This window comes from Ips typographus, linkage group LG15, assembly GCF_016097725.1.
Source record: "Ips typographus isolate SLU linkage group LG15, UJ_Ityp_2.0, whole genome shotgun sequence".
NCBI lineage: Eukaryota > Metazoa > Arthropoda > Insecta > Coleoptera > Curculionidae > Ips > Ips typographus.
In genome coordinates, this window is record NC_138436.1 from 5840669 (window position 1) to 5864700 (window position 24032).

A 24032-nucleotide genomic window follows, 5' to 3' on the forward strand; every position below is an offset into this window, starting at 1 on the left:
ACAGAACCCAAATATGGGTCAAGAGGAGTTGAAGCAGCTGGAAAAACTTTAGCATCGAGATCACCTTCCAAAGTTAATATCTCAACATATAAATCATTCTTCCTTTGAGTTTCCTCATCAGAAGTATGATTCATACGATTAAGTCGGCCTGAGACATGCCAGAGCTGAGTTGAAATGTTCTTGTATGAAGGATCACTAGATGTACCGGTAAAACCTACTATTTTAACCTTAATTGATGCAATAGATCACACCAGCTCCTTTTCATCAAAATCAAATTCAAATGGGTTCGACACTTGACAAATACTACGATTGGCATTTTCTTGAGCCAACAGTCCCCTCAAAATTTTACGTCTCTGATCAACAGTACCCAATGGCTTCATAGACCTGATAGAAATTTCATAATCCAGCTCATGGGCTTGCAAGGCATTAATTTGGAGAGCCATTATTAAAATTTCTAGTTTAACCCCAAAAACTAAATAAACACAAGTGATATACCAGGTGTCCAAGATCACCCTGGACATAGGAAATTAACATGGGAAAACGGTTTTGATTTTTTGCGCCTGTACGGTTGATTTGATTGAAAAATCGTATTAATGAAAGTCGTAGTACCTATCACGGACTAGTTTTCTGTATTTTTTTCAGATCTGTAATTTGAGCCCTTTCGTCGTAAAACAAGAACAAAAATGCGAAAATGTTAACTTTTTACCTGCACTGTATAAGCGGTTGTCGAGCAACCGTACCAGCAACAATGACATGTTTACCCGTTGCCCGACAACCGCCTATACAGTGCAGGCCTCACGTTAGTTGTATATGTACACGTGTATATTACAAATTTAAAAACTAAACTACAATATTTACAATCTTACAAAATTTACAAAATTTACAAAAGTTGCCGAGAAAATAAGAAAAAACAATTAAAGTGAAAATTTGAAATTAAATTGAAAAAAAAACAGGAAAAGTTTTCCCAGTGCCAAGCCGTCTCTAACTGCCCTTACCAGTTCTTAAGACGATGTTTGGGTCCTGGAACCTCCAGTATCCTCTTCCCAGTAGTCAGTAGTGGCCACCGCTGATTTCCAGGCAGGAAATGGGGTCCAGAGACTGGTGACAGATACCTAAGGCAGAAAACAGCAGAACACCAGGGAAAACAAACAAACAGCTTCAACACTTGTTCCGGCAACCAAAAAGGTGATCAGAGGTGATGACAAGTGTTGAAGTCGTTTAGAGCAAACTAATATAAACTAAAAAATAAAAATAAAATAAAATTAAATAAAACTAAATCAAGTGAGGAATTGTGGTGGTTCGACTCTGACCTTCTGAAACTCTGTGGTCGCTGGTAGGCTTTTCCAACACGTGGGTTGGTCCGGAAAACTCTGGACAAAGCAGTCCCGGTCAGGCTGATTCAATCCCCGATTGAAATGTTCTTTGGTCGGGAAAACTTTTAGATCTCTGGTCGGAAAGCCCTTGAAATTCCGGTCGGAATGTCTTTGGATCTCCGATTGGGAAAGTCTTTGAATCTCCGGTTGGAAAAGTCTCTGAATCTCCGGTTGGAAAAGTCTCTGAATCTCCGGTTGGAAAAGTCTTTGAATCTCCAGTTGGAAAAGTCTCTGAATCTCCGGTTGGGCCGAACACAATGCTGTGTTGGAAAATTGGGCCGATACAAAATAATTCAAAAGAACTAACAATAAAACCAATTTACCTGTAATTCGGCCAGATGATCACGGATTAAAAATTCAAACTCACACGCGCCACACCGCTCAAGAAAAAAAAAAAGTCAGATGTCGGCAGTTCGGGTGCTGTAGTGGTAAAGAGACCGATATCACAAAGTGGGGTGATTAAATAGGCCACATGGCACCTGACACAAAGAAACACACGGCCACAAACCGACGCTTCCCCGACAAAAATCGAAACTAATCACGTGACTACGGCACCTGATAACTTATCAGGTCACGCTCCCACATTTACAACAAAATGTGCACAAAGTGCAATTGGAGGATTTAAGCGATCGGAATCGGTCTACTAGTGTAACTAGGCCCACGGACATTAAAAACACAAACCAAACGAGTAACGGACGAAAACTCTATTTCGTACGTAACACATTTTCCTAAATATCTCGGAAACAGTTTAATTTAAAAAACTGAAATTTTTATTGTACATGTATCTGAATATGGCGCAACTTTTTTCATATGTCCACTTTTTCCGAAAAATGTACCGTTTTTGTTGTAAAAAAATATAAACTGAAAGTTATAAAATTTTCAAATCATTATTTTTAGGTTATTTTGGAAATGGTTCAATTGATAAGGTTGACATTTTTATTGTGCATGTATCCGGACATTACGCAATTTTTTTCGTATGTACACTTTTTCCGAAAAATGTACCGTTTTTTTTTGTAAAAAATTATAAACTGAAAATTATAAAATTTTCAAATCGTTACTTTTAGGTTATTTTGGAAATGGTTTAATTGATAAGGTTGACATTTTTATTGTACATATATCTGGACATTACGCAACTTTTTTCGTATGTACACTTTTTTCGAAAAATGTACCGTTTTTTTTGTAAAAAATTATAAACTGAAAATTATAAAATTTTCAAATCGTTATTTTTAGGTTATTTTGGAAATGGTTCAATTGATAAGGTTGACATTTTTATTGTACAATCGATGTGTGTTCTACAATCGATCTGCTTTATTAAAATGGTCATTTTATTTGTTTTTTTAATTTTCAAAATTTTTAAAAAATTCAAAAAGTTTTTGTTTTGTAAAAAATTTATTTTTTTCAATTTTTGTAGTGTTCTGTAATCATTTTGCACTATTAAAACAAAACTGTCATTTTATTTTTTTTTTAAATTTTAAAAAACTCAAAAAGTGTGTTTTTTTAATCAGAATCGATTTAATTCAATTTTTAAATATTTAAAAAGTGTGTTTTTTTAATAAAAATCAATTTTATTCAATTTTTATGGTGTTCTGCAATCATTTTGCACCATTAAAACTGTCATTTTAACTGTTTTTAACTTTTTTTAATAATTTTAAAAAACTCAAAAAGTGTGTTTTTTTGACAAAAATCGATTTAATTCAATTTTTATACTGTTCTACAGTCGATCTGCTTTATTAAAATTGTCATTTTATTTTATTTTTTAATTTTAAAATTTTTTTAAAAATTCAAAAAATTTGTGTTTTTGATAAAAATCGATTTTTTTCAATTTTTGTAGTGTTTTGCAATCATTTTGCACCTTTAAAACTGTCATTTTAACTATTTTTAACTTTTTTTAATAATTTTAAAAAACTCAAAAAGTGTGTTTTTTTGATAAAAATCGATTTAATTCAATTTTTTTACTGTTCTACAGTCGATCTGCTTTATTAAAATTGTCATTTTATTTTATATTTTAACTTTCAAAATTTTTTAAAACCTGAAAAAATTTGTAATTTGGATAAAAATCGATTTTTTTTCAATTTTTGTAGTGTTCTGCAATCATTTTGCACCTTTAAAACTGTCATTTTAACTATTTTTAACTTATTTTAATAATTTTCAAAAATTCATAGTGTGTTTTTTTTGATAAAAATCGATTTTATAAAATTTTTATAGTGTTCTGCAATCATTTTGCACTATTAAAATTGTTAATTTAATTATTTTTCTTTTTCCAAAAAAATTGAAAAACTCAAAATATGTGTTTTTTTAATTAAAATCAATTTTTTTCAATTTTTGTAGTGTTCTGCAATTGTTTTGCACCATTAAAACTGTCATTTTAACTGTTTTTAACTTTTTTTACAAATGTTCAAAAACTCAAAAAGTGTATTTTTTTTCAAAAAGCAATTATAAGTGACTTTAGAAATTGCAAAATTCCGCAAATACGTCTAGACACGTTTTAAATGTTGGGAAAAACGTAATTGTCCTGAGTTTTATCAGAAAACCTCTTAAAAACTATAACCCTTAAAAACTTACCCCATTAAATAATAACTTATTATTGTACACCATATAAATACACCTTAATTAAGCTTAAATCAGTGAAATTAAGTTAGCCTACACTTGACTAATATTATATAGGTAGGTATAACCTATGTATAACTATAAATAATCATAATATATACTTAGGTAGGTATATAAGACAAAAAGAAAGATTTAGCTTTAGCAGATTTTTGATTAAATTTAATTCTGTCATTTTAAATGTTTTGAACTTTTTTTAAAAATGTTCAAAATCTCAAAAAGTGTGTTTTTTTAATCAGAATTGATTTAATTTAATTTTTATAGTGTTCTACAATCGATCTGCTTTATTAAAATTGTCATTTGGACTTATTTTTTGAACTTTTAAAATTTTCAAAAATTTAAAAAAAGTGTTTTTTTGAATAAAATTAATTCTATTCAATTTTTAAAGTCTTCTGCAATCGTTTTGCACCATTTAAACTGTCATTTTAACTGTTTTTAACTTTTTCAAAAATTGAAAATATTTGCGTATTTTTTTAATGAAAATCGAATTTTTTCAATTTTTGTAGTGTTCCGCAATCATTTTGCACCATTTAAACTGTCATTTTAACTTTTTCAAAAAATTTCAAAATTACAAAAAGTGTGTTTTTTGATAAAAATCGATTTTATTCAATTTTTAAAGCGTTCTGCAATCGTTTTCCACCATTAAAACTGTCATTTTAACTGTTTTTAACATTTTCAAAAATTTTCATAGAGTGTGTTTTTTTTAATCAGAATCGATTTAATTCAATTTTTATAGTGTTCTATTTTTTATAGAAAGCAAGGGGACAGCGATGATATCAAACACTATTACTACGATCTATTGGATTTAGCAAATGAAATCGACCCGAATATGAACTTTGAAACATTCAAAGACCAATTCCAACAAGGATTGCATCCTTCGTTTGCCGAGACCTACTACTTGTTTGGCAACGGTGCATCAAATTTAGATAAACTAAAAACTCTCGTCTTAAGATTGAGCGACGTCAGAGAAAGAGTACCGATGGACAGAATGATCTCACAAACGGAAGTGTTTACGCTCTCTCAGACAACTAATATTGCAAACAGGCGTCAGGAAGACGAACGTCAGATGGCGAATAACATAAGTCCAAATGGAAATTACCGGACAAATTATCAAGCTCAGTATAGAGGCTACCGTGGAAACAGAGGATACAATGGGTACAGAGGAAACGGTGGATACAGAGGAAACGTCAGACCGTCGAACTTTGCGAATAATAGTAACTACAGGTCCCAGCCCAGGAGGAATGAAAATATAAGATACGACGAAAGAAGAGAACAGAACCCCAGAGGAAGAGGATTCACACACCGGGGACGTCCAACCGGACCGCAAAATCTACCTAACACTAGGTACAGCGATGGGAGACCGAGATGCAACACGTGTAATCAAGTAGGACACTATACATGCTACAGTGAGAGAAGAAGCGGAAACGCGCACCCAAACGAAAGTGGGCGACTCCAATAAGGGGGCCAACAGAGTTCGCCCTCCAAACATCAGGCCCGAACATACTGAAAATAAAAGGACTAGTGGACAACACATACTGTGACATAATTTTGGACACAGGATCCAGCAGAAGCATAATAGACAGTAATTTAATAAAAGAATATAAACCCCTGAACGAAAATTTGAATTTGGTTGCAGCAGGGGAAAATAGAATACAACCGTTAGGAACGGGAGAAATCTTAATAGAACTAGGCGAATTAAAAGTACGTAAATCAGTCTTAGTTGTAAAAGACTTGTCTAAACCACTAATCCTTGAAAACGACTTCCTGAACAAAAATAATGCTGAGATCAATTACGGCACAAAAACTGTAAGACTAACAAAAAATGACGCGACAGTAACGTTAAACTTCGGACCAACAGAATTCACAAATTGTATTAGTACGATGAAAATAAACCCCGCCTAATCAGTCTCAAAAAAATGTACACAAACTCAAACCGAGAACGAAGAAGAGGGCTCACCAGAAATTAATTTAATTCAAGAAAATCCAATAGATATCTTAAACAGTGAATTATACAAGGTCTGCGCGTCGGACGACGTTGTTTTGAAACCCGAGACATATAGCCAGATAGCATTGAACCCACCGGTCGCCGTAACAGTGACCGACTATCATATTTCGAATTCATAGAAAAAGATGAATTCTTACGACCTAGGGGAATACTCCTACATAAAGGACCGGACTTAAAAAACTTCAAAAAATCTACAAAGGAACCACCATACGATATTTACAACGGAAGACCAACCATAACCTCAACGAACTCTCCGTTCTACAAATAGAAGACGATGAAGAAGTAGTCCCCTTGGAAGATCATAAAATCGGGCATATCAAAGACGAAAACCAAAAAAACATCTTCAGGGAAACAGTACTGGAATTTTCAGACGTGTTTTCTAAAACACCAAAGTACATGGAAAAAACGAATTTAGTCGAGCATAAAATAGACGTGGGGGATGCAAAGCCAATAAAAAGCAGAGCTTACAGGGTGTCACAAAAAGAAAAAAATATAATCGACCAACAAATCGTCGAAATGGAAAAATACGACATTATAAGACCCAGTCAATCACCATGGGCCAGTCCGGTCGTCTTGGTAAAGAAAAACTCGGGCGAATCTAGATTTTGCGTGGATTATAGAAAACTTAACGACGTAACAAGAAAATCAGCATACACAGTACCAAATATCGACGACATCTTAACATACCTAGGCAATTCAAAGTATTTTTCAACGTTGGATATGTACTCTGGGTTTTGGCAAGTACCGATAAGCGAGGATTCAAAACAGTACTACAGGACTATGGGAATTTAACTATATGAGTTTTGGACTCTGTAACGCGCCGGCAACATTTCAGGCACTAGCGGATAGGGTGTTTAGAGACATGAAAAGGAAATAAATACTTTGCCACGGAATTTCTTTCGTAAAAGAAAATTGCTGGTGTTTAAAGCTAAGCGAAAGTTAAACACTGATGTCCTGGCGTATTGAACGTAAAGTCTGCGGCAAATTAAGCTCGACTAATATGCTCAGTTGGTTAAGAGCGTTGGGGTGGTTCTCTGCGCCACTGATTTTAACCAATAAATCAGAAAATGCCAAAGTTGGTATTTGGAGTTCAATAAACCAGTAATCAGGACAACAAATAGGATTACAAAAAAAAAACAAAATGAAACCTGCCAAGTAATATCAATTAATTTACAAGAAAATAATTGTAGTAAGCCTTCAACACAGAACGATAGCTGAAAGAGAGGTTTGAGGTTGCAGCAACAATAAAACAGTAAAAATTCAGTTACCCTCAGATGGTTTTTTATATTATGGGTTTCTAGTCGCTTCGTCAAACAAGCATCACACTTCAGTGCTTGATCCGATTCTTAAACTAATCTTACTTTCTGTACAGAGCAAGTGTACTGCTATCCGCTATCGATCTAAGCGCTACAGCCCAGTGTCCAAGAGATGTAGTCGGACAAGTGTTCGTTACAATCACTTAATATTAAGACTGATTATATTCATTAGTAATACTTTATTATCGAATTTACTACAAACAAATTAATTAAAAACGCAAAAGATTGAGCACAATATTCAATGATTAGAAATCAAATTAATCAGTAAGCAACTGGATGGTTTTATAACCAATTTACTACCAAAATTAATCAAATAAAGCACGAAATTTACCTTTTGTGATTGAGCAAAAGGGTCTTAGTTGATTCTCTCGAATACTCGGTCACCAGCTACCAAACTGTGTGTAGTCACAGATTGAAGACTCCGCTAACTGCTATTGAAATGAAGAAGACACGTGTTTTAGCCGGAGGCTAAATTGGAAATGGCCAAAATCAAACTTACTTGGGCGACACTGCCACCAAACAGATCGAATCAAAGGTACTACAAGACTGCCTCAGGTCTCTCAGGTCAATCTAATGGTCAAATTAATTTCCTAAGTGAAATAACCACGTGGTAAAACTTAACCTCAAACTCACCAACTCACCACTCCACAAGAAAATCACACCACTTTTAAGGCTTATAAATCCGCATACAGCGAGAAAAACGGAGTTCCCAACAAAACTCGGTATACTCCTCCAAATAACTCCCGTTTTTATAAAAAAGAGGTCGCACTAAAATTCCGTAATCGGTACTACAAAATGACGATTCCTCTTAAAGCCCACGTGATACGTGTAAGTTTCTCTGAAGGTCCAACAGGAAAAAAATTAAAAAGAAACCGATGAAGAGAAACCCTTCCAACAATAGTAAAAAAACTGGCAGTCACGGCCAACCAATCAGAACACTCCACGTGGAAACGTGTTTCCGTTAATCTAAAAATGAAAGCCGGCAACATCGGAAAACTCTACAATATGAAAGCTGTCACGGTTCAAGATGACATACAAATGACGAACGATAAGTCACTAACAGCTGATGCCGTCAACGTTACGAAATAACCCCACAAAACAAATCAAAATAAACCGGTAAATTATTCGAAATAAACAAATCCTTTTATAGGGCTCCGGTGAATTATTAAGAATGGCTCGGTGCGGTGTAAAATAGTGCATTAATCGAACACTGAAGACTGGCAAACCGGAAATGGTTTCCAAAAATTCCAGCAGCACCTTGAGACTTTAGAAATCGCTTAAAACAGGTATGAATCTAGGAAAACTTTAAAACATTTTACTAAAAATACCTTTAGACTCTGAAAATACAACAAAATGAAATGTTAGTTGTGTGACCGGTTTCGCCGTATTACGGCTCATCAGAGAGGCTATAGGGCTTGATAACCAAAGAACAAAACCTTCGTTCCAGTAACTGGAACGAAGGTTTTGTTCTTTGGTTATCAAGCCCTATAGCCTCTCTGATGAGCCGTAATACGGCGAAACCGGTCAGAGGATTGGGATTGATAAACAAAAAACAAAACCTCACCATTTTCAAAATGAAATGTGTTTGCCCACACTATGGATAGAAAATAAAAATTATTACAGTTTAAATTAAATTAACCGCAAACGGTTACCTGTTGCTCGATAAGTCTCTATCTCATAAACGCAACTAAACTGGGTACCAATCTGTATCAGCTCGTAACGCCAAAAATCAAACGTGACAACCCCCCCCTCTCCTTAGTTAGGAGGGAAACTTAAAAAGTTTCCTGACGTTAAGCCAAAATTCGAAAGTGACGATCAACCACAATTTAAAAGTGACCTCAGGTTTGCTCAAACAAATATCCAATGGCTCTATGGCCCTAAAATGTCATCTGCGTCGTCACACCCCTGTGTGGGCAGGTAAAAATACTAAGGCTCTATGGCCCTAAAAATGTCATCTGCGTCGTCACACCCCTGTGTGGGCAGGTAAAAATACTAAGGCTCTATGGCCCTAAAAATGTCATCTGCGTCGTCACACCCGTGTGGGCAGGTAGAAATACTAAGGCTCTATGGCCCTAAAAATGCCTAAAACCAGAAAGAATATTTTATTTACTCTATCGAAACTCACAGCGGTATTGCAAATGTAAAAGTGCCGAAAACACCATCAGGGAGTACTGAAACAAAAAGAGAAAGCTACAAAATAAAAATCAAAACTGAAAATGAAACGCCAGAAAAAAAGATGTTTGCTGATTTAACCGCTCCTCCCGCAACCAGCAAAAGAACGTCGGATTTGGGTACACCAGATGCACGTGATTAAGAACTAGGCATGAGTATAAATGATTAAATTTGAATCGTAAAAGGAAAGCACTGGAAGTTCTAATGGTATCGTATAACCACTTGCTGTCAAAGATCAGGCAAACTTTACCTGACCATCGTAGGAATTGACCGAAGCCAAATAGAACCGCAAGTAACTAACACACTTGTTTAGCATATGTGACACCAAAGTAAGGAAAAGAGAAAATGAGCTCCAAGACAATAGTGTAAGTTTTCAAGGTCAAAAATCCACCAAAGCGACTGAAAACTGATGCGCCAAAAGCACCAAAGAAAAACCAAACCAAACGGCAACAGTTTTCTAAATACGAGCGTACAGTAAAATCCTCACTATAGAGACAAACAGAACTGTAAACACTCGACCCGATACTTCACCAGCTCTAACTCAATAAAAGATATCCGATCAAAATAGGTATACAATAAGCGAAAATCAACACGTTGGCATCACAACATACGACAAGGTCAATAAATCAAAAATTTGCTCAGACATTCAGTAGAAAGTGGTCAACTAAGCTCATTACTTTGAAAAGTTAGTAATATCTCATTGAGTCACTGACGGTGCACTCCTAAGTCTAATCCAGATATCGTAAAACAAAATTATTCAAAGTTAATAACAATATTAATTCAAACAATAGTCACGGTCGGTAGCAAAATAGCAAGCAAGAAACAACGACTGGTTACAAATCCTCCAAAAGAGACTGAAACTACAATAAGAACCAAACTCAAATCAAAATCCAATATTCATACTAACATAGTAGTAACAAAACATAGTAGTTTCTGAAAGAGTACATGGCTAAATCCTCAACAAATTGAGTTCACAAAATGCCACAGGCACTCAACCAGTAATGACACGATAAGTCTCCAACACGATAAAGTCTAATATGCGATAAGCGCCAAGCCAAATCAACAATCCAGAAAAAAAATAAAACCGACAATGAAAACCGAACCAAAGCTACAGATGGCAAGACTAGGAATCGATACTAATAAAAGAAACGTAACCATTACGCGAACAACGAAGCCTACGCGCAAATCTCTCTAATGAACTATGCGGTAGTGAAAAGATACCGTCATACCTGTCCAATTTTGAAATATATTATGCATGATATTGTTATGCAACTTGTCTTGGAGAAAAAAAGTGTCATCTCAGAACCTTCGGAAAAGTGCCAAAGCAAACTGCGCTTTCCCGAACTAGAACCCACCCTAACCCGATAGTAATGCGACTCAAGCGAAATTATGTTGGGTTATAAGTCGTCATTACCGCCAAAAAAAAAGTAAGTAGTCAAGAGAAATTTACGCGTAATAACTAAGATTTGAAAATTATTGCCGTTCGTTCGAACGATTTCGAAAAAGAAACTTATTTTTTAAGCCCTATTCGCAGATGAAAGGAAAGCAGTAACTTTGGAATCACCCTGTATATTACTGCAAGCTCAGCGATTCAGCTTATTATTGTTTCTGACAGCTAGCCGGACTTACTGACCAACCCTGTCTACTTCAAAAGAACTCCACTAAGGGGGATTATTACCTCGCCTTATTGTCGGAGTCTTCCACGTTAGCATTTTTTCAATTCTAAGCTTTGAGCCCCTGAAATATCTTACACAAATACCCCAAAGTGAAATCCTGACATAAACTTAACAGCCTCCGTGGCTACAAATCCGATCTATATATATTTTACGCATTTTTATGTAAACCATGCCGGTAGCAGTTATGTCTCGCGCGGCCCCAGAAAGGGTAACCGGGGGAATGCGAATTGTCGCTAACTATATCGTTTCGTGAAGCCCCTTGCTCTTACACATGATCCCACCGACAGGACTCAGTCACCCAGAGCGTACTGCCAATATTCCTGCTCCACGTTGCTATAAAATCATATTGCTAGAGCACTACATGCAATTTAAAATGATTACGCTTTCTGGGAATGGCCGAACGGGTAGTAATGTTGCCACACCAGAAAATTCTACTTTCAATTTTTACCGTTTTATTTCTAACTCCCATTGATTAAATTGAATTCAATCAGAGCTTGAAGTATTCGGCAAAAGTATATTAAATGCTTAAAATAAAGAATTTCAGTTTTTTCAGAAAAACCCTCGAACCTGTTGATTTTTATTTTTGGATGAGTATTTTTCTAGTTAATTATACATAAATTATAATAAAATTCTTTTTTTTTGATAAAATAAATAACTGTTTTTGATAAAATGTCGGATGCAGTAAAACCGAGGTTTGTATATTTATTTTTTTTTTTAATTTCTAATCTTTCAAATCATTTTTCTCCGGTCCTACTGTTGGCCCGCAGCTTTTTAATATTTTTTTTTTTAATAAATAAATTTTAACATCTATCATTTTGTTTGTTCTTGGGATGTTTACAAAAATATAAGTTCTGTTCTCCTATGTCAAGCTGGTACACACACTTATTTACAAGTGTAAATATTGTCTATCGCCATTTGTGATAATTTTCAAAAATCAAAAATGACGCTAGAGGGCCATATAATGTCAAATGCTATCAATAACTCTTTTATTAAAATATTGCAAAAATTGTTAAAAATTAACAATCAGGTTGACTAAGTAGAATTTCCTTATTTATATTAATTTATTAAGTAGGGCACATGAAAAACAACAACAAATTCAAGGAAACTCCACTTCGAACGTCATATAGGTACATGCTATTTCAGGAAAAGTGCTTAAGCACACTATTTTGAGAACATTATAGCCATTAAATTTATTGAAACCATCATTTTAATTAATTTCTAAGGTTTTTCTTTATACATCCCTATTTTTCTTAAATACAATAAGTGGTAATGTGGCAATATACATGGTATGTATACATTTTAGTTTGTTAGCCGTTTTATGTTGTATATTCTGACTTTTAAAAATCTTTTTTAATTGTTCTTTATGATGACAATTGTGCCGAAACCGGTTACCAAGTGAAATTTTCCTGGTGGCCTTTTGGAACAAATTCTACGTTTACTTTCTAGACCGAACTTATTCTACTATACATACGAATATCATCTAATATAGGCTTTTGACAGCCTCGAATAGTGACCCAAATGGCGAAATAATTTCTTCAACAACACCAACCCCACCGCCAGTCCAAACTTGTAATGTTTACCCTTTCACCAATTGACGAGAATTTGTGTAGGCAATTACTAAGCAGTGGAGGTAGGCAAACTCCTGTTCCTGAACCAGCCCAATTACAACGTACGGTATACACTGAAAATTTGTAAATATGTAATAATATTTTCTCATTTAGGAGCTACAGGAGAGCACAGTCAATCTCAACGTAAGGTTACATATTGTGTGTCAATTATTAAGAATTTTTTTACATATATTAGCAACTAACGAGGTTGTGACAACACCAGAGGATTCAATATGTAAGTAAATTGATATTTTTGACAAAAAAAGTGTAAATTTGTTTTGTTTCAGTGCCCATCAGTAAGAATCCTTACTTACAACTTCCTGCCCTTCTATCTTCTATAGATCATCAAATCTCAATACGTAAGATATTGTATTGTAATGTTTTGAGTTAGCAATTAAACTTAGAAATTATTTTGTTTATGTGTATTAAAAAGGGACAGCGTTGATCATTTATGCTACTAAAACTAAAAACTGCTTTTAGTATTTTGGTTTTGTTCTGTAGAAGCGCAAATATGCATTGCAAATAATCTTACTGATTTTAGAGGAAAGCATGGATCTACCAGCTTTAATAGCCATCGCTCAATCATTAAATAGAGGTTTTCACCAACGAGCATCAAGACCTTCAACTAAGAAAGTTTTCATTTCTATTTGTTAAAAAAAAGATAAATATGTCTTTTGCTGTGTAAAGAAACGTTTTTGCAGTTTTAAAGAAACATAAAACTAATGTATAAATTTTTGAAAAAAACAGCGTTTTTGATTATGAATCTTAAATTAAGTTTGTTAAAATTTATATTATTTTCAGATTCTTATGGGAGAGTTTTTATCTACAGACCCACTCTAAGAAGTGTGGCAACCCAAACTGACGAGCTAGAGAGCATAGTAATCTCTGATGAAGCTGAACCACAACGAAAAACCTAAAATGTTCTTTTAAGTTCCCAAACTGCAAGTGAATTAACTATATGGTAGGCCTAAAATACGTTATTGCAAGTCGGTGCAATTTCCAATGGCAGTATGACAACCGCACAATCTCCATTTGCATCCGTAATAGGCTAACTCTCCGCTCAATTAAGCTTAAGTTCTCAACGTTAGCCGTTGTCCACCTTAAATCCGAATAAATGACCCATCTGGAAATAAAAGAAAGTGAGGATAAGGGGAAAATCGACAAACCGGCGGTACTTCGACTCATTATCTTTAAACAATAACCCTATCGCGATGAATGGAGGTGTTGATTAGAAGATTTAATTACATCGGGTCCAGAATGTAATCGACGGCAGCCCTTCTCATCGCGAATGATTGCCTACATCTACAGTTCTTTATATGAAAACTCCGTTTATGTATAAGGACAAGGCTGAGTTTTGGTTAATTAATCGTAAAAGTTTTAGGGCCAATTTCTTATCGGACCCGTTCAGTCAATTAATTTAAACAATACACCATTTAAGGCCCTTTTGTGAGGTAATTTCCATAAAATCTGCTTACATGTACTGAGCGGCAATTCAAGTAAAAAGGTTCAAAGATACCGTGACAAATAGGTGCGTAACAATCAAAAAAGCTAATTCGTTTCTTTTATGCCTATCTACGTAGTTTATGAGTTTAATAAGCAATCCGGTTATTTATATACACGTATGGTAAATCCAAAACCGACCATAGGAAAACCGTGTAACGGACAGAGAAACATAGATAAATGCATGTGCAGGACAAAGACAGAACACGAAAAAAATATTAAGTAGGCCAAAATTTGAGCGCGCTGTTGCCAAACGCCTAAGTATCTAATACCGTCGACTAAACCAATTTTGTTGTTGGATTGTTCCTAATTTATTTGCATTCATTTGGATAATCTGTCTTCGGTCAGCGAGCTGTATTTAGTCCGATTTCTGTCTATTTGCTTAACAATTGAAGGGTGCACGGGAAAAACAAGCTAAGTCAAATTTTGAAGTTTTTGAGTACTTTTTAGTTGACTTAGCCTGTTTTTCACCAGATTTATATCATAAATATTAAATTCGTTAAACTTAAGTAGCAAACAAGGTAATTCATAAATAAAAATGTATATCAAAAAATAATTAGTTGAAACCGTGTTTTTTTTTGTTGATAAAAAATTATTAAACTAATTAGTAGCTCGTTTTTCTTCTGACTAAGTTTGGACCCTGTATAGCATCGCTATTGTCTATCGGGTGAAGCTGTTTTCTCAATTTGGCCAAAAATTTACCCGTGCACCCTTCAATTTGAATGACTTTATTTATTTTTCATTTAGCAGTCGAATTGCTATAGCGCTACCACACCTCCCTATATTTCATCTGTCATCTGCGATTAAAATCTAACCCAACATGTCAAATTAAAAGTAAACAAGAAATCATTTACAGTGCATAGGTACCTTTGCATTTACAGGCATATTAATACCAGAATGTACTTCTATTAGTCTTATTATTGTAAGATTTTTAGGAAAACATGAACAAATAACACTATTTACACAATAGTAAGAGTTCCTCTAGTTGGTGGTCTTCTCAGTTTAAGGTCATCAGTGAGAGAATAGCAAGAGACTCCTCTAGTGTAGTGTTATTAATAAGTTATTTTTAGAGAGTAAAGCCGATCTGCAAGCTTAGCCATACAACATCGCAACATTTATTGAGTCTAGTTACCAACAAAGCCACATTTAAGGAACCAACTAACAAATGGGGTGTACAGTATTCTGTTGTTTAGTTATTAGCGAAGTTACTTAGTTGAATGTTTGAATGACAATGATATAATAAGGTGTGAAACATCTAAAAGCTTCAGTTCACTAGACAATATACAAGCCATCTGATCCAGTGTGCAGGTTGTGTTCAATCAATTTGCCAAAAGATATAATACTTAGATCAGTGCTCCATTTTAATTAAATTGTAAACAATTTTATGGTTGCTGAGCAATTTTTGTGTGACAAGCAAGTTCATCCCCCAACTTGGTTGCTGTAAAATGAAGTGTAAAGTTGCCTAATGACTGTGCTTTTTAATTTACAGTTGTAGTTTCAGATCATGCACACAGAAGGTTGTAACACAGAATTCATTCTCCCACTCTCTGTGTTGCTAAGGAATGCAACCAACGATGTACTTAATAATTATTATATCAAGTCTATGATTATATCAGTTCATAAAATAATGTAATATGGTTATTTGTAAGTATAATAGTGTGTTTTATCATAGGAAATACAATAACAAAATGTTTTCAATCAACATATCTATCTACCACTGTAACCAAAGTGAAGGTGCAGACACACATGCTCAAAAAGGCCTGCTTCTTAGCATATGCGAAGAATGATTGTACCCTTCAGCTGTTCACTTTTCCTAGCAATAGTCATGCCTGCTTAAGTAGACACTATGTACTTTATGGCTTGCTCATAAGCAACCGAACTTCAGATGTGCCACAAGCATGCCCCCTTTCACCTATGCTCCAGATAGTAGGTATACTAAAAAATCTAAATACGTATTGCTATTTTATGAGCATGATATTTGTAGCAAACCATGTCCACACATGCTGCTCCACACAAGTAGCAATTGGTCAGTAATAATGTATGTATGTAATACTAATGACATGCTGTGACGCTATTTATTCGGGAGTTCGAACTAAAGTATCTTCTAGAACAAAAGTTAATGAGAATTGCCTCGGGCGCCACCTGGTTTTAAGAAAGTATTTAGAGTTTTCGAAATGTGAACCAGGAAACACAATTCGTTTGCCTTGGTAGCTTTTAAACAGCTGGAGACAAGGTTCCCGACAATCTGTGGTAATAGTGGTTCAGTTCGTGACAACGCAAATAAAAGCCAAAAGTACCAATCAACTAACGTATATTCTCTGTGATTAACTTAAAATGCCAGCAAACTTAAATAAAGCAAATACTTATGCAAACAAGCGTATCTTAAATCCCCCCTCCCCTTAATTAAACAAGAACGAGAGTGAGAGTGTGCAACTTAGTTACGGTACGGGTCGGATGCGATGCAAAACAGGTCAACGGTATAATGCAGAAAGTTAAAAAGCCACGCAATGCAATGAATGTTACAGGTACAAGATGAATCAAAGTTAATTACAGGGACAATGCAGGTCTACGTTTACAACTAAGCAATTAACCGTCCTAGTGCAAATACAGTTACGGTGTCACGGGTCGGTAAAAGGGTTGGGAAAGGGTATTACTGAACCACCCGGTCTATACGAGCCTTGTAGTGGTTCTTGTTGACAATAGGATATAGAAACTTGCCTCCTACGCCCGGTCTAGCGAACCATGTAGCGTAGTCAACAAAAGACAGGGCCAGGAAGTGCGGCCGGACTACTAAATGACACAAACGCCCGGTCTAGCGAACCAGGTAGCGTTTGTGTTGGATACGGAACTATCGTGTAGCGCCCGGTCTAGCGAACCTCGACGCTACAGAGTGAACTAGGGCCGGAAATTGGCCTATCGGGGAAAAGTATACAAACACCCGGTTTAGCGAACCATGTAGTGTTTGTATAGAAACCTACAGTGCCGGATCTATGGCGTAGCACCCGGTCTAGCGAGCCACGATGCTACTGAAGTAAAAGGGCCGGAAAAATGGCCGGGCTGGGAATAACGGTGCAAACGCCCGGTCTAGCGAACCATGTAGCGTTTGCAATGAAAACAGGTGACGTGAATGTTACAGCAGCGCCCGGTCTAGCGAACCACGACGCTACAACAAACGGCGGTACAGGGTTGGAGTAAACAGGGAACGAACACCCGGTCTAGCGAGCCTCGGTGTTCAAATAACAGGTACACAGTGCACTAGGAGGGCTAGCCACTAAACAGGTATACTTACTGGGATGCGGCGGTGCTGCTGGAAGGTTGAGATGTTGCTCGGGGGAGCTAGCGATCTCAACAGAGAACGAACTGACGGCGCACGCCAGTTTTATAGACAGTCCGATTCCCCCACTTTCGGGTAGTGGGAAACACGGCCCAACTCGAGTGACGCGTACCGAAACGCAGTACTGCAGGAAAACGGTACGCTTCGGCCAACCTAGCCAGCTACGTCAACTCGCGAATTATAATTACAAGGAAAGCCGTAAACCATTAAATTCCTATTGCGCGCTTACAAACTGCAGCATTGTTGTAAACCCTGTAATTCTACCAATGGCTTCCAACAAGAATGGTAAAAATCGGACTGGCCAATCCTGAGAAAATTTAATAACTTAATAATACGGCCCATCGTATTTTGGCAACGTACTAGCACTGGTTACTTTAGTAAACGGCTTCTATTAATAGATTCCTTATCTGCATATCGCCGCAAATCCAACGGTACTAACGGACGGCTTAGTAAACCAAACAGAAAAATATTCGTAACTTCGTTACAATGCTTTTGTGTTTTTATTGAACATGTTTGTCTGCACCTCTATTCTTAGAGTTTAGTTGATTCCTTATGATTTTGAACAAAATACATAGTTAATATTTTACATAGCAAATAGGTGTTATCAAATAATAATATTTTCTAGGGGTTTTACCTTTAGGCATATTTTGGTCAAAGTATTAACTTGAGTTTTAAGCTGTAGGAGTAACATAGCATATATATCAGAACAAGATAAAATAAAATAGTCAAGATAGACAATGTACACAAATGCCAACATTTTTTTTTTGTTAGTTTTATATTTTATAAATAAATTCTTAATTGGCATAAAAAGGATAAAGATAACACTTCAGGGCCGCCTCTAGTAACACACAACAAGCCGCATTTGAGACAAGTTTAATGTAAAGAGTAATACAAAACAGACAACGCCTGTTATCCTTTGGGTATTAAGTGCATATTGTGCACCCGAGCATCCACTGTGACGTCACCCGGCGTATCGCTTTAAGCAAACAAGTCTCGCTGACATTCGCTAGATCTTGGATCTATTGAGAAGGCAAATGCCGACTAGTCTTGTCACTTGTCACTTGGTTTTTGTTTATTTAGTTCTGTCAAAAAGATTAACATGCAGCTAAAATAATTTAATTTTATCACATTTGGTGAATCCAAAGGCTGGACCCAGTATTTTCTCTCTTCTTTTTAGTTGTTGTTAAATAAAAGTGGACTGTATATCTTTTTTGATTATTTTATTCAACACACCAACAATGGTCAAACCACATGCTTTTTTTTACAAAATATATCTCTGACCAGAATCTGTCGAAAAACACTTCAAAAAACAATGTCACTTTTGTTTGGTTAAGTTCACGTCCACTCGCTCTTCGGCGGTCACCCTTTTCTTCTCCTCTTCTTTCGCGACTGAACATGCCGCCCCCCTTGAAACTTCGTGGACGAATTTCAACTCTTCATCTGCGGGCAAAGGACAAATCTTCGAGAAGCTTCGCTTGACAATTCCCCTCGCAGTTTTCACCGTTACCACTCGAACTGCTTGATCAGGTCCAGGATGGACTTCAATAATCCTGCCAAGTGGCCATTCAAATGGAGGAAGCTGCTCATCCTTTACGAGGACCATCATTCCTGACTTCAGAGCTACACCAGGCCGTTTCCATTTCAGCCGCGTTTGGAGCGTGTTCAAATATTCTTCATGCCATCTTCTCCAGTAGTGCTGTGCAAGTTGCTGCATCCTTTCATAATGACGAAGTCGGTTGGTCGGTGTATCTTCCAAATAACGTTGCGGTAAACCAGTAAGCAAACGTCCGATGAGGAAATGGGCTGGGGTTAAGGGTTCCAAGTCATTGGGATCAGAGGACAACGGAATTAAAGGTCGGGAATTCTGAATGGCTTCAATCTGAACCAATACAGTATATAACTGCTCGAACGTTATATGGGCATTCCCAACAATACGCTTTAAATGAAACTTACAGGATTTTATGCAAGCCTCCCATAACCCACCAAAATGTGGAGATCGCGGAGGAATGAAATGCCATTGAATTCCATTGCCAACTAAAAAATCTTGGACAATATCTACTTTTGAAAAATCGCTTGCAATTCTGTATATTTCGCGAAGACTAGCAGCTGCACCCACAAAATTTGTGGCGTTGTCAGAATAGATATCACTAGGCAACCCTCTGCGTGCTACAAACCGTTTCAAAGCATCCAAAAAGGTTTGAGATGAAAGATCCCCCACAAGCTCGAGGTGAACCGCTTTTGTAGTGAAACATATAAAAACGCATACATATGCCTTTACAGAAGTTCGATTTCGTGCTTTTCCGTCCTTTAACATCAAAGGACCAGCAAAGTCCAAACCAGTTTTAGTAAATGGCGGCGAATTTGACACTTGTGACGATGGTAGATCTCCCATCTTAGGGCAAACTCCTCTAGGTTTTGCTTTGAAACAGACAACACACTGTCTGATAATACCTCTCACCAAACTTCTTCCATTTAGAGGCCAAAACCGGCTTCTTAAATTACATAATACAGTCTGTGCTCCAGCGTGCAACATTTTTTCATGTTCATATTTAACTAAAAGTTTAGTGAGATGATTTTTATCAGACAACAGTAACGGGTGTTTCTGTTCAAATGATAAATTTGAGTGTCTAAGCCTCCCCCCTACTCGTATCAAAGACTCGTCTAAAAATGGGTCTAAAGATAAAATTTTGCTTTTATGCGAAACGGTTTTTAATTTATTTAATGATTCTATATCACTTGAAAAATCTTGTCTTTGAGCAATTTCTATCAAAACATTCAAAGTCTTTTCTAATTCGCTCACAGACAGAGAGCCTTTAAAACGATTATCAGGATTACGGACATTATGAATAAATCGTAATGTATAAGCAGTTACCCGCAATAATTTTAAAAAAGATGAGTATCGTTTTAATAGGTTAAAATCATTAACAGTGCTTGTAAAAATTACAGTTTTATTTTCTCGTCTTTCTGGCACATTTGCCATTTCAAATTTGCTAGTAGGCCAAGATGAATCATCCTTCACTAACCAATCAGGGCCAGACCACCAGATACTGGACACCAATAAATTGCGCGGGCTTAGACCACGAGAAATTAAATCCGCAGGGTTATCCTGCGAAGGAAAATGTTTCCAGTGACAACTACTGGTTAGAGACTGAATAGAAGAAACGCGATTTGACACGAATGTTTTTAAATCACTAGGCTCCATGGCCAACCAAGACAAAACAATTGTGGAATCTGTCCACAAATATGTTTCGGTTACAGGCACACTCAAAGAATCCAGGACCTTTTCATATAAATTTGCCAGCAAGAGTGCACCAGAGAGTTCAAGACGAGGCAAAGTTAATGTTTTCAATGGAGCGATACGCGATTTGGCGCATAAAAGTTGAGAAGAATGCACACTTTCTGGACCATGTGAGACTGTAACATAGTTAGTTGAAGTTGTAACAGTTCATTGACATGCATAGCTAAGTATTATTATTAATCGTATTGCATCAATCGGTTCGCTATTATAAGTATTTTATGTATACACGGCAACCTATATTATATTGTATGAGTAGGCATAATAGAGTACGATAAATATAATTGATTTATTCAGCAAATAGATATTGAATACAGGGAACTTGCCGGAGTATCATTTACTACCTTTACAAGACCACGCATAAACAGGCACCATATGCTGTAATAGAAGCGTCACAGAACCCGTGTATGGTTAAGGTTTTGGCATTTACCATTGAAACATGTCTTGGAACTATTATATCGTTGATATCCAAAATTTGATTATAAAAATGTGTAAAAGCCGAAAACAAATCTTGTGGAACAGTTTGATCCCAATCTTTTCCCTCCATAGTTTTTGTAAAATTAGTTTAGCTCGCATATTTACCGGAGCTAATAACCCAAGCAGATCAAATATCTGTGATATTATTGACAATATGAATCGTTTCGTTATTCGTCCCTTTAAATTTGTATTAAAGTTAGTGGAATATTTTAAAGTATCATCAGAGGGACTCCAAAAAACGCCTAAGGCCTTAATATCTTTGTCATCAGATATGGAATAATGTGAGGTGTTAAGTTGGCTGGTTTCAGATTTCAAAATATTTTTATTATTAGATGCCCATTTACGGAGTAAAAATCCAGACTTAGCCAATAAATTAGAAATGTTATTTCTTAATTTGAATGCTTCTTCAATCGTGGCTGCGCCACTAATCAAATCGTCAACATAAAAGTCTTTTAATATAATATGACACTCTTCTGGATATTTTTCCATGTTTTCGTAAGCCACTTCATGCAAACATCTAACGGCCAAAAACGACGCCGGAACTGTTCCGTAAGTCACAGTGTTAACCCTATACGACTCAACCTCGTCATTAATATCAAATCTCCAAAGAATTCGTTGTAGATCACGGTCAGGCTGGTGAACTTGCACCATACGATACATTTTTTCAATATCACCGATAAAAACAAAATTGTGACAACGAAATCGTACAATAATTGAAAATAAATCATCCTGAAGTATGGGTCCCACTTTTAGCACATCATTAAGAGACAAATTTGAGGTAGTTTTCGCCGAAGCATCAAAAACCACACGACACTTTGTTGTTAAACTAGAAACTTTCAGAACGGGATGATGAGGTAAATAACAAATTCGAGAAGAACTTGCCTCATCTTCATCTGATTCAACTAAGGACATGTGACCCATATCAATGTATTCCTGCTTGAAATCATGATAATGCCTTCTAAGATTTTCGTTATTTGAAAGTCGTTTTTCAATGCCAATCAATCGTTTAAAGGCAAAATCTTTAGACTGGCCTAAATCTTGAATGTTCTCTCGAGTTGGACGACTGACAATAAAGTTGCCAAATTTATCTCGTTTAGTTGTATCAACAAAGAAACGTTCACATTCCAACTCTTCCTTGGAAAACCTTGAAACAGGAAGACACTCCTCCACTTTTTCTTCAAATTTCTCCAAATTTTTCAAGTTGTTCTTGAATTCTTATATGCTCAATATTCAAATGACAAGAAGTAGTCTGAAATTTAAGAGGACATAAAGAACCTGAAATTATCCATCCAAAATGTGATTTTTGGAGAACTGGCATACCCTTTCCAAGGCTAATTTGGCCTACACACAACAAAGACCAAAATATTCCTGCACCCAACAGGATATCTATAGAATTAGGAACATTGAAATTAGAGTCTGCAAGATTAATGTTGTTAGGTATATTCAAAAATTCCTTATTAAAAGATGTATTTGGCAAATTACCTGTTATTTTATTTAAAATTAAGAAATTTGTTTCAATCTGAAAGTTGTTGTAAGTAGAAAAGACTTTTGCTCGAGAAGAATGCTCAATATGTATGCTATTTTTGCTAATTCCACTAGCCAATATATTTACTTTTGATTTTTCTAAATTCAATTTTTTAAGCAAATTATAAGTCATGTAATTTGACTGACTACCTGAATCCAAAAGTGCTCTACATAAAACAGGTTTACCATTTGCATCATTAATAAATACATTAGCAGTAGAAAGCAAAATAAAAGGATTCGAATTCTGATTTGCCAATATTGTCACTGAATCAGAAGTCACATCTGAGCTACTTGCACTTATTATTTGCTGCGAATCATTATTTGAACAAAGAAAATTATTAACTTGATGCATATTATCATTACTAGTTGGTTCAACAACATCAGCAGGCAATGATGATTCAGAATGACTCGTTTTTTCCAAATGGAGTAATGTATTATGATTCTTTTTACATTTACGACAATCTTCTGATTTGCAATCCTTATTAGGATGGCCTGATCGTAAACACTTGGTGCAAAGTTGTAATTTTCTTATTTCATTAATGCGCTCATTTATTGATAGCTTTAAAAATTTATAACAGTAATAAATAAAGTGTGAACCTTTACAAAAGTTACAAAACTTTGCTCCTTGATTTGACAAATGAGAATAAGAACGTTCATTATACTTTCTACTACTATGATTGCTCTCATTACTTCCTATTTTTGATTTAAATTCTATCATTTCCAATGCTTGACTGCGTTTCGATAAAAACTTAATAAAATCACCATAAGACGGCAATTCTTTACTATCACTAAGTGATAACTCCCATTCTCTGCGGGTTTTATCATCAAGTTTTGAAGACATGAGAAAAAGAATGATAGAATCCCATGAGCACACTGGTTGACCTAAGTTTTCAAGTGCACCAATATTTTTTTGTAAATCCTTAATGAATTGGCGCAAACTATCTTTGCTTTTGTCTTGTTTTACTAATGCTGGAATAGCAAAAAGAGCTTTCAAATGACTATTAATTATTAATCTGGAGTTTCGATATCTATCACATATCAATTCCCAAGCTACAAAATAATTATTGTCACTTACCTGTAGTGATTGAATAGACTGTCTTGCTTCACCTTGTAAACTTGAAAGTAAGTAATAAAACTTTTGTGCTGGTG

General features: G+C 35.6%; 1 long non-coding RNA gene and 1 pseudogene across 1 annotated transcript; one reads left to right on the top strand and one right to left on the bottom strand.

Annotated features, from left to right (window-relative positions):
* Positions 1-24032, top strand: part of LOC145738117 (striatin-interacting protein 1-like) — a 132899-nt pseudogene that overhangs the window by 60450 nt on the left and 48417 nt on the right.
* On the bottom strand, positions 7561-8200 carry LOC145738495 (uncharacterized). The gene is made up of 3 exons (XR_014180777.1): positions 7932-8200; positions 7798-7868; positions 7561-7729 (listed from the first exon to the last, which is right to left on the bottom strand). It is a non-coding gene; the product is annotated as an uncharacterized LOC145738495 (long non-coding RNA).